At 37.4% G+C, this 12,882-nt stretch overlaps 1 protein-coding gene across 1 annotated transcript in view; it reads left to right on the forward strand.

The window, feature by feature from the left end:
- Cow (Proteoglycan Cow) overlaps positions 1-12,882 on the forward strand; it is a 499,652-nt gene that overhangs the window by 469,719 nt on the left and 17,051 nt on the right. The gene's annotated exons all lie outside the window — the stretch shown is intronic.

Here is a 12,882-nt window from a genome sequence, read left to right on the forward strand (position 1 = left end):
AACATTTTCAATTGGGTTCATATCTGGTGATCTTCCTGGCCAGGGCAAGAGAGGAACATTTTCACTCTGTAGAAACTGTTTTATTGATTTTGCGGTATGGCATGAGGTTCCATCCTGCATGAATACAAGCGGTTCTCCATTTGGGAACCATTCTCTTACTTGAGGTAGCAACTTTCTTCTAAGCACTTCCCTATACTGTTCTTGCCTCATTGTTCCTTGAACCAAATACACACGTCCTCTACCTTTGCCACTAATCACTGACCAAATCGTAACTTTTATTGGATGTTTGACAGTCTGCACAACACAACCAGGATTGTATTTTTCACCTGGACGTCTTCTCACAAACAGAGATTTATTCCCCAAGATTTCAAACGAGCACTCGTCACTAAAGCAAATAGATCTACAAAAGTTCAAATCTTTTTCTTTGTGAGCTTTTGACCAATGAAAACGTTTACGAATCAGAGCAGGGGTTAATTTTGGCTTCTTAGCGGGTCTGAGTGCCTTCAGGTTCATATCAGAAAGCCTAAGCCTTTCTGCTCTTTCATATTTACGAACACCACTCTTTTCAAGTTTATCTTGAAGTTCCTTTGTACTCGCAAACGTATTCGTGAGGCAAATGTTCTTCAAACAACGTAAGGATCTTGGAGTAAAAATTGTTTTACGCCCACATCTGTCTTTCCTTTGTGGCTCACACTCTCCACCATATTCAATTTTCTTCTCTATTCGCCTCACAGATGCTTCACACACATTAGATCTTTGAGAAATCTCTCGATTAGAGAACATTTTAGTCTTTATTACTGTCATAATTTCAGCAATCTTTCTCGGTGTGAAGTCACTTTTTTTTTTACCATGACTCCCTAATGTTAATAATTAAATTTAAAAAAATATACTGACAGTGTACAAACACAATATCACTGCAAAATTTAACACAAATACGATTCATTTATTCGCAAGACGTCCTCCTCTGAACTCAGCTTGAATTGAACTGCAGCATGTTCGTTCAACAACAATGACGTTTGGTGTTGGCGGTATTGTATTGTTTGTAACAACAACAACAGTACCTCCCCTTTTCATACTGATCATTACAATAATCAAAAGTTCAGCCACAAAGAACCCCATTGCCACATTTTTAATGTGAAAAGTAAGAGAACTGTTAAAAGTGTCCACTGTGTCGAATTACATTACTTTGTATTATTATTACTATTATTATTATTGTTATCAATGTTGTGCATGAAAGTGCATTCTTACGTATTACTCGTATTTGCAAGGGTTCAAATAACGTACAGGAAACTTTTCAGATAACTAATGGTCAATTTTGTACAAGTTTCCCCTTCAAAACTCTTATTTTCAAAAAAAATTGCGGTGCGTCTAATAATATGGCCAGGGGCAAGAAGGATGTCATTTCCAACATTTGTTGTAAGGTACTACATGCACAGATCACTATATTGTAACATTTCTCATATTTGTGCTCGGGACCGGTTTTGAAATGTATGCACTGTACAAATACAAAATACAACCATTTTTACTCGAAGTGTTAATAATAATAATAATAATAATAAATTTTCTTTATTCAGCGGGCGAGGTTCAGCCAAGGGCTGCTCTGCCACCTAACCCTTTTTTTGCATTTTGCCTAACTATTTAATAATGGCCAGATTATCTGAAAGGACGTTATTTGCCATGAAAATAGGTTAAAACGCTCTGAAACGTTTGCCGGGAACATGGCGGTGGGTGTGATTTCGCGAAATGAATTAAGGGGGAAGATCAAAATTAAATATAATCTATTGAGCTAGTCACTCGACACACACAACGGACGAGGCGACAGCACATATTTTCCATCGCACTCAATGTCTTTACAAATACACACGACTATTCCACATATGTTGCATTGCTCGAAGTAGAAATTTTCTAGCGGGGGAGGGGGCTTGTTCAACTGTGAGTATAGAAGGGGAAATGCTTATGTGGATCAACATGGGAACAATGCAGTACATGAGGGGGGGGGGGTTCTTATGCAAATTATTCTGCTTTATGATTTTTTTTAACTGGGGGATAGCATCCCCCGTGTTCCTGTCCCTAACTTAGAGCACTTAGATGCACTTTTAACCAAGTTACATGACAAATATACATGCCGCACCGAGTAAAAATATATTTATATTATTTCTTGACATTGTTTAACACTCGAAACCTGATAATTTTTTGACGAAGTTCGATAATACAGTTTGATTATTTTTTATTTATTCGTTGACAGCATCTATACTGTGTAAACATTGATATCGTCTCTAAAAGGGCGTACTTAGCGTTGTGATACTTTCTTCCCTTGGCATATAATGGAATCGCCCAGCTGTCCGTGACTTGACAATAGAGTCTACTGAGGTCAAGAGCTAAAAGGTATTGTACGGTGACTCGAAAGGATTATCGTTGAGGATAGGAAAACTTTCGTTTAGTGCAGTCTCTACTGTTCAGGTGGCCAGAATTGAGCGAAGGAGGTAGCAGAATCCAGAGAGATGCCACCCAAGAGACCAAAGAAGAGAAAATTGCCTATTCAACTCAGGGAATATTGGAAGAAACATAAAGGGTAAGTACTATGCATAGTTCTAAAGGTGTAGCAGCACGTTAAAAAAAAAAGAACAATATATTTAAGAGTTATTTTTAAGGTTTTATTAATAGTGAACTCTAAAATTATATCAAGTAGCCCTCTAAAATTACTCAATCCGAGGGGCCATTGAAGTAGCAGCACAAGTTCTCGATATGCCATTCCTGGCAAGGTAAATCCAATCCTGGTCATCTTTAACAATGACGTTCAGCTCTATCTAATTTCTGTGGTGTCATTATGTCTTCTTGGTCTTTCTACTCGTATTGCGCAGGATCAAGTTTTCAAACAAGGATCTTGTAAAATGTTGTTTCCTACTCTTGCGTACTTCATTAGGGTGGCCCTTACAACTTTTGACTTCCTTTCGAGGATACCCTCTCAGCTGATGCCATTCGTCAAGTAAATAAACAGTAAAATGAAAATTCAATCCAACAATGGCCGACCTCTATGGTGGAGTGGTTTGCGCTTCGGCAAACAATGCCTGGGCATGGTATTCTTTGTTAGTGTCCCTTCTTCAATTTCACCATATCGTAACGCATTCTCACCATCGCGATTAGCTAAAAAGTGGCAGAAAAGCGAGGCTAAATAACAAAATACAAATCGAATCAAATCACAAAGCACTTGAAGTTGTAAAATTGTTAAGCCTTCCTTTAAAGGTATATAATAGCCTAGTCAATGGAAGCAAACAGCATCTAATAATCGGGGATAATTCCTAAAAGGTTAAACTTGGTCAGTTGCCTGACTACTACTTGGGTGTGCAAATTCCCAGAAGTCCACGCCGCTCGCCTCCCCCTGGTGCTTTCCTCCTGTAACGAATGGTGGTAAGTAGATAATTAATTTAGAATTGATCTTTAGTAGTTGGGCTAAAAAGAAAATTCCGTTTGGCTTTACGCTCATGTCACTGGTTTTGCCGTAATTTAAAAAATGAACTTTTTAAAATCTTGACCTTGTAACTCTTGAATGTTTGAAGCTACAGGGAACCGCTTGCAATAAAGGCCCTTCTTGATTTGGTTCTTCTAATTATATCAGTCAGTGCTTTAGATGATGTAGTTCTGTGTTACTTAACAGCCCCGCAGCTAGATATTTTGGCGCCCTTTAGGCAGGATTATACGTTAGATCGCCGCACCCCCGCAATTCCATGCACCGACAATATATGTACGTCTTTCTGTATTTTCTTCTTATGCTATGGTTTGTGATATATGCATCCTACAAATTTTGAAATGAGGAAGTAAACAGAAAGTCAATAACAATAATATACAGGTCACCTTAAAATATTACGCAACTTTTTAAACTCCCATATTTACGCATCTCTTTCAGATCTAAATATCTCTCATATAAATTAATTAAAAATTCTTATAATGGGCATCCCTGTTTTACAATTGCAAAAGTACTGTTTTCGGTATTTTATTGATTGATTCATTTTGTTTATATTACTTCCCATTTCTGTCACTGTTGGCTAATCGCGAAGGTGAGGATGAGTAATGATATATGAGGGAGGAAAATAACTCACAAATAACACGTATGCCCAGAGCTGGGTTCGAACTCGGGACCCCTGGGGTCGTAGCGCGCTGTTGTGTATTCTTTGCTTTGTAGACAGGAAACTAAACGTATACACAGAGACGCATGTAAGTGTTGTATTTTCATGTTTTTATTGGATTTTTTGCACTAAAAGTTACTATCTGACACACTGCAATAATTCTTATTACTGGCCTCCGTGGCGATAGTGTAACAGGCTACGACGACAGAGGTTCCAGCTTAGAGCCTTTGAAAGGAATGTACATTTCATTGTTTTTGTCCGATCATACATTTTATCTGTCCATTGATTCACACGCATCGTCACCCAATAAATAGAGGAGTGATGTGAAATAACTGGAATAGGAATAACGAGATGAAAATTGTTAAATTTCGTGTTGTACAGTGATAGTAGGAACAGCTCATAGTGTTCGGAGGAAATTATGTAGAACTGCAACAAGTACAATATCAGTAGCGGAGGTGCAGTAGTGAATAAGTATGTTGTTATTTTTAATGGGACGATTATTATGGATGCAAGGAACTCTCTCTCTTCGCACCTCCAACCTCACTCCCTACTCATCCATATGCCACATTTGGTGGGAAAATCAACCATGATTCTACTTGCAAAACGTTTTGAAAATGTATTTTGAACCATTTCTTCTTCCTTTTGTACGTCTGGGTTACCAAAAGCGACTTCAAGAATTGGTCATTCCATCGGCGACATGATGTTCCTAAATTTATCTTTCCTTTTGGCATGGAATTTATTAATTTTCGATGCAAACGCCTATCTCGCACCATCAGATCATGTTGATTCCAGTTTAAACAATATTTTTAAAATTTCTTCCACCATTTCTTCGACCTTCCATTTTTTTCGGATTTCTTCACTTCGAATTCTGTCTCGTAAGGTTACCCCACTTGAACACCGCAACAATCTCATTTGTGAACAATTTTTTTCTAGTTTTATCATGTTGACGAAAAGTCAGACATTCGCTATCATATAGAAGAGGCGCTTTTTAAAATTATGTTATGGTATCTTTTTTAAATTTATTTCTCATTTGTTTCCTAAATCTTATTTTCAAAATTCCATTTAACCTATTATTTTTTATTAAAATTTTCTCAATAGCTTAGTGACTGTATGTGCCGATGATTTTGACACGCCCACCTCTTGTGAAACACGGCGTAGAGGTTTGTATTTATTTGTGATTACACGATAACGTGTTACAGGTGGACCATTTGTTCCTGCGTAAGCACCTTGCGGAGTTTCCTGGCACTTTATTTAATGTTAATTAAGTCTACGTTTTCTCGAATGGAAAGAACTGTGACGTTTCGAAAATTTAGCACAGGATATGATTTGATTTTATTATAAAACAAATAACTATTCGAAATAAAATAATATATGTATAGTTTACATATCATGAAGAGAGGGAATATAACAAACTTAAATGCAACGTGAACAGTTCACATTACAACCCAAGTTACATGCTCTGTTTCGTTCTGCGGACAAAATTGAATTACAGTGACACTAGGCTGGATGCAGAAAGGGTATGGAAATATTTTTATACTCCCTTTTTATTCCAATGCAAGTTTTACAATAATAAAACAAAAGAAAACATAAGCGGGTCATATAGTTTTGTTTATATCAACACTTAATTGCTCTCAATTTACCTCTCGCTGATCGTGTAATTAAACAATATGCTCTAGCAGTCATTTAAGATAAATTTCAAGAAAAAAACAGCAAGTAACCATGAGAGAGGATAATACTCTTGCCTCACCTCGTTAGGCATGCTTGGTTATTTCTTAATTATTATTACAGAAACAGCATTTATGAATTGGTTTTCTCCCGTCTTTGAATTTTATCGCATATGTTTACTTGCAACACTTCTTTAAAGCAAATATCAGGGAAAATTCACTGGTTAACTTTGACCTCAGATCTCAGGCCATAAATCTCAGTGCAGCTTTTGTACAACACAGAATCACGAGTTCAACGTGACTGTAGGTCAATTTTGCTGGATAATCGAGGATGAACTGTTTTATACAATTGGCTCTAAATAGAGCAACTATAATTTATTAACTCTAAACATATGCAGATAGATAGATATGCTTTAATAGTTTTTCTCATACTCATGAACACGTTGAAAAAGTATTCTTATGCAAAGGTCATGTACTTCCCTTTCTTTCTGCCAACATACAATTTTGCTTGAAAAATTCAATACAGTGGAACCTTGATAACTCGAACCTCAACATCCCGAATTCCTTGATAAGTCGAATTTTTTGTAATCCCATTGAATTGTCCATAACACTCAATACTAATTTTACCTCAACAACTGGAATAAAACCTTGATTAGACGAATTTTTGTACAGTGTATGGGATACCGTTCGAGCTCAATAACTCGAAGGTAGACTATAAAAACCTCTATGAGTCGAAGTTAAATTCTAACCACCTCTATAACTCGAAATTTTAATCGCACGGACCTCAATAAGTCGAAGTGTAGGGTGCGTACGTACAATGTCAGGTCATCAACAATCATGTCGGGACTTGAACTCCCCCACCCACCATCATTGTTAATGTGCTTAGTGTGCGTTGTAGAATTGTTAACTTAAAATGATGCTACATACGTTATATGCATACGTAGTGTCGACGTTCAGAAGGGTCAGTAAACTTTAGACCTCTATAGCTCGAAGTCGGCGATTTTGGCCGTCAATAACTAGAACCTTGCTAAGTTGAAATCCTTGATACCTCAATTATTTTTCTTTCCCCCCTCAAGTTCGACTTATAAAGGTTCCACTGTATTACTTCAAGTTATATCCATTCTTCAAGTCAGCGTATGCAAATTTGCGTATGTCAAGTGTGACACAAGCAGTAACTAGGAGGGGGAGCAGGGGGAACGTGTCCCCCCCATACACCGGAAATTATTTTACATATATTCATGATATTAATGTATTATATGGCATACCCTTCACAATTTCAAGGTAATGCTGCTTATGACTAGGGGAGTGGAAAAATAAATTATCTTACACCAAGGTTGCAGGTGAAAATAAAAATAACTATTAATGAAATTAGATTAAAAGAAATCTATTTCAAAGGTATGACATTTTTTTAAAAGCAAATTCATAGGTTTCAGTAAATTATGAATTAATTTAAATTACTCTTGTTCTGTTTTTAGGTTCAAGGAAGGCTTGACGGTTGATGAAGGAAAACCACAAAACATAGAAACAGACGTTTCGTGCTCAATACCTGATGTTTTCCACGCCCAAACAGCAGGACCGAGCACAGCCGAACAGAATGTTTCAGAGAAGAATATCGGAAATCCACCAGTATCTTCTGCATACAAAACACCAAGTAAAGATCAAATTACACCACAAAAACAAGTCTCAGAACATAGTATGCCATTGAATTTTGAAAAATCGCATTTCGAAACTCCAAGTGAAAGTGATATTTTGCCAGATTTTGTAATGGGAAGTAATGAAAATTGTGTGCAAGACTATAGAGTACGCGGTCGTCGAATAGTTGACGTTAATTATTTCTTTAGTAAGCTCAAGGAAATATGTGATCACGGTCCATTCGGATGCTCTTTGCAAAATATGAATATAGTTGGAGAAATTCGACAGGGACAAAAATCAATTTTAACTTTACAGTGTAACATGTGTAATGTGAAGCATCGCATACAAACTGAAGACCCCGAATGTGAAAACATGGACATAAATACTGCTGTGGTTTCAGGAATCATGTGCATTGGCGCTGGCTACAGGCAATGGGAGGAACTAGCTGGTGCGATGGATATACCACCTATGTCTTGTAACACCTACGCCAAATATCATGATAAAGTATGTGATGGGTGGGAGAAAACTGCTCTTCAGGTGATGGAGGCGTCTGCTAAGAAAGAAGCTGAGTATGCAGTGTTGAGAGGTGATTTAGATGAAAATGGAATTCCGACTTTAACTGTTATTGCTGATGGAGCTTATTCAAAGAGAGCTTATAAGAACAGTAATTATAGTTCTCTGTCGGGAGTTGCTGCAATCGTCGGATATTACACAGGAGAAGTGATCTTCATTAGTGTACGGAACAGATATTGTACAATATGTGCGAGAGCAGAGGCAAGAAGTGAGCAGCCAAAAGTGCACACTTGCTACAAAAACTGGGAAGGCAGTGCAAGCAGTATGGAAGCAGACATAATAGCCGAAGGCTTCAAATCCAGTGTAGAAATGTATGGCGTGAAGTACACTACGCTTATTGGAGACGGTGATTCAAGTGTTTACAATACTTTAGTGCATCAACGACCATATAATGACGCATGTGTGGAAAAAATTGAGTGTAGAAATCACATTCTGCGAAATTTCGGGAATAAAATGAAGGAAATTGCGACAAACAGTAAGCTTGGACACATTCGACTAAGAAAGATGGTGGGAGAAAATATCAAAAGAATGCGTGTAGGGATTGTAGGTGCAGCTCGTCATTGGAAAGCACAGAATAACATGAGCGAATTCGAAAAAGTTGTTTCCTTCCGTAAGGACATAAATAACTTACAGAGACACACATTTGGAGATCATTCCCAATGTGCAAGTTACTTTTGTAAGGGCCCACGAGACAAAGAAAAAAACATAATTCCAGAATTAACTTCAAGCGGGATTCTCTCTGCCATTGGAGGAGTTCAGACCCATTGTATTTTAAGAAATAGCAGGAGTGTATTGAAGGACGTGGATAGCAACAGGGTAGAGCAATTCAACAGTGTAGTCGCAAAATTTGTGGGCGGGAAAAGAGTAAATTATTCTCTAAAGAGAGGATACAGAGCTCGAAGTCATGCTGCTGTGGTGTCGTTTAATACCAAGACGCCTCTATATGAACTGCACAAAACTATGTACAGGAAGAGTCCTGGGACTTACACCAAACTGGTGGAACTGAGAAGACGGAAAGCCAAGAGAAGCACTTCAAAAAAATCTTGGAAGCCAAAGAGTGCATCGGTGTCGGTGTCTGATTCTGGCAGACATTACGGGCCTCATGCTCAAAAGCCAGATATGCCTGCCAATGAATATATGTTAGCCAAGACTGACTTTTTATCCAAACTTCCGTCATCAGACAAGGACCGAGAGGAACTTGAACGTGGAACATTGTTGCAAAGAAACAGTGGTCAGTGGAAAGAAGTGCGGAGAAAACTGCTGACAGCATCTAATTTTGGTACAGTTTGCAGACGTAAGCCATATACTTCATGCCAAAAATTGGTTGCGTCTCTGCTGTACCAAGATTTTGACACAGATTCCATGGTATGGGGAAGACAGCACGAACAATCTGCTATTCGTGCCCTAGAAAGATTGATGAACGTTAAAGTGGACCCATGCGGTCTCTTTGTAGATGCGAAGTATCCTTTCCTAGGAGGTACACCGGATGGGATCATAGGTAATGAAGGGATAGTAGAAGTAAAATGCCCTTCTTCTGGAGCTCAAATTACTCCAGATGAACTCATTCTACAAAGGAAATTCACATTTTGGAAATCAGTCGACAGTAATCTCGTGATTAATACAAATCACGTATATTATTACCAAGTGCAAGGACAACTTCGTGTTTCACAAAGACAATATTGTTTGTTTGGACTATGGACACCCCTGGGAATAAAAGTAAGTAAGGTAGAACGTGACGACACATTCTGGATAGAACATATGGAGCAAAAGTTAATTAAGTTCTACATTGACTGTATGCTACCAGAACTTGTGGACCCTCGAAGGAAACGGTCCATGCCTATTAGAGACCCAGATTATATCGTAAATGCGATAAAATCACACACCGAAGCAAGAAACAGCAGTGACACTGGGACTGAAAACAGAAAATCCCAAGTAAGACGCAAGTTATTGTAGAACGTTGATGAGATAGGGAATTGTTTTACTTATTTGAAAGAAATAATTGTTAATCTGATCCATATTCTTTTGTAATTTGGTACGGTAAATGGTAGGGGGGGTTGAATTGTAATAATCCATTACATGTAAAGCTTAGTGTTTATTTGATAACGTGGTAGTTCTTCTAGTGTGTTGTTAATTATTCTAATGTATTCACAATTCTATGTAGAAATTTGTATTCTTGTGTGTTCATATTTACAATTTCCTCCCGATAATTGTTACATTTATAGGATTAAATTTTTAGGTATTTGTATTTGTTGTCTCTGCACAGGGTAATTAGTCATCGTTTGTTAGAAAAGCAATGAAGTTTTTCCTGTGTTACTTTTTTAGTTGAGGTAGAAAAGTCTGTGTAGTAATTAATATTAATTTATTTAACTCACTACATATGACATTTATGTTCATTTTCACACAAATTATGTAATTACTGTCTCTATTTTAGTTATCTATCTATCTATCTATCTATATAGTATATATAAACTGTGTACATATTTTTATAATTTGTAATTCTGCATATGCGTGGTAATAATATTTTATAATTAGCGTACTTTCAAAATAATATGTCATTAGATTAGTCAAAGATTCTATATTTGGCACAAATTGGAAACTTGTCATACAATAACACAATTTCTGTTAAACTTCATAAGAATTTACTGGTCGCCAAATTCAATATGAGGAACGTAAGTTGCAGATCCAGATTAGGGAATATAATCATAGTTATACAGTGTATTCATTAAATGCATTGGGAGATTGTTACAAGTGTTTCATAAATTTTATGTTACTTTAGGTCGTTAGTTATCATTATATAATGAAATTTAACAATTTGAACCATATTGGAGAAAGCATTATGCCGAACCTTTCTGTGTAAAACTATTATTATGTAATGTTCATAGCCTTTTGCTTATTACTGAGTTCATAAAACATAATACAATTAATATATATTTTGTTCATATCTTAGTTTGTTTCTACTATATACTTCCCAAGTATCCTTAGACAGTGTAAGAAATATTATGGTTCTTAAACAAATTTCGATATCATTTAGAAAGAAAGATGTTTGAAGAGAGAGAGAGAGAGAGAGAGAGAGATCAGGAAGAAAACTGAAGCAGAAGCAGAAAGATAGGAATGTCCCAAGAGATATACAAATTATATAACTTTCTCACTCTCTCTCTCCGTCTGCCTCTCTATCTCTTTCTTTCTCTCTCTCTCTCTCTCTCTGTCTATGTGTGTGTGTGTGGTGTGGTGTGGTGTGTGTGTGTGTGTGTGCCATGTGCATGTGTGTGTGTGTGTGTGTGTGTATGAATGAAAGAAGAGTTGGGTCCAATGTTTCGATATTCAATTGGCCCCAAGTTTTCGGGGAGTAGGCAGGAGATTCGATGTTTGACCCTTTGTACCTTTCTCTTTCTTCTCTGTACCTTGTTCTGTCCGTTTTTCTTGATTTTCCCACGTTCTTTTTCTATCATTCCCCTCTCTCTATTTCTCTTTGTTCCATTTCAACCTGTCTCATTTCTCTCTTTCACAATTATCTTCTAGAACTCTGTTCCTCTCTTCTTTGTCTCGAGCTCGATTTGTTTCTCTCCATTTCGTATAGTTTTCTGATTGGTTGCTAGAGTTGTGAGCCGTTGCGGTGCGGGAATACGCTGACTAGTCAACAAATGATTAGTTTTCCGCACATAAGAATAAACGATAATTAGATGAAGTTAGGGAAGGAACTCGTGAAACTGAAAGTTCATGCCCAAGACGTGATTCGAACCCAGAACTTGCTAACTAGATCGTGAATCAAATATTGGACATGCTCGGCCTCAGAAGCAACTCTAATTGGAACCTTATCAGCATTATGGAATTTGAAAATTTTCTAATGTAAATGTAAATTCTAGTTAATTCGTTGAAGGCATAAGGATTTTATGTTCAGTATGCCCCCAGGAACTAAAAATAAAGTGCAATCAGAGTGGGAATTTCCCCTCGTTCTCCCCTCTCAAATACCACAGACAGACAGACAGAGAGAGAGAGAGAGATAGAGAGAGTGAGTGAGTGAGTGAGTGAGTGTGGAGACAACCTGGGGAGCTACTTGATAGCAACAGTAGCAGGTCTTGAAGACCCGAAAATAGCGGCGATGGACTACGTGGCACTCAGCGATAAACAGCTTGGTAAGTCCTCAGGCCTTTGACAAAGATTTTATTTGATTCTGAATGAACATATTGCCGACTTCCGTGTCGTAGTGGTTAGCACAGCACGCTACGACCCCAGAAGACTCGGGTTAGAATCCCGGCCTCGGCATGGGTGTACGTGGATGGATCACAGAAAAATGTTACAACAACTAATCAAAGAAACACAGCATGACCTGGTATGAATTTATGATGTATTCTAAGAAGGCTACACGCACGTCACTTTTCTACGTAATCACCAAGGTGATTGAGACATTATCAGACCGCTGGACCAACTTGTTGATGCCGTCTTGGTAGAAATTTTGTCTCTGCTCATTGAACCACTTTGTGGCAGATGCCCGAAAGGAAAAAGTCACTGTGGGCCAAGTCAGGAAAGTATGAGGAGTGTGTCCCTTCATCAATTTCATCACACTATCACTGACTATCATCTTTGCGATTAGCGAAAAGTTGATGAAAAGCGAAGTAAAATAACAAAAATAATCAATCAATCAATAGGGATATTAGTAGCTTACATGGACGATAGGGTACAAGTGTCATATAAAGTGCATTTTCCCATTTCTCTGAATATTATTTTGGAGCCTGTATTTTTCTTTGCAGTTCATTTCGGCAATAGAAAATTATCAGAGGCATTCTGATTGTCTCGTAGTTTTTTTTTTTTAAATTTTACATTATGAAAGTTGCATGTTGTAAATAATTGCAATAAAATACAAACCCACGACATCAAATAAACTCCATGAT

This window comes from Lepisma saccharinum, chromosome 11 (genome assembly GCF_977018435.1).
Source record: "Lepisma saccharinum chromosome 11, izLepSacc3.1, whole genome shotgun sequence".
Lineage (NCBI taxonomy): Eukaryota > Metazoa > Arthropoda > Insecta > Zygentoma > Lepismatidae > Lepisma > Lepisma saccharinum.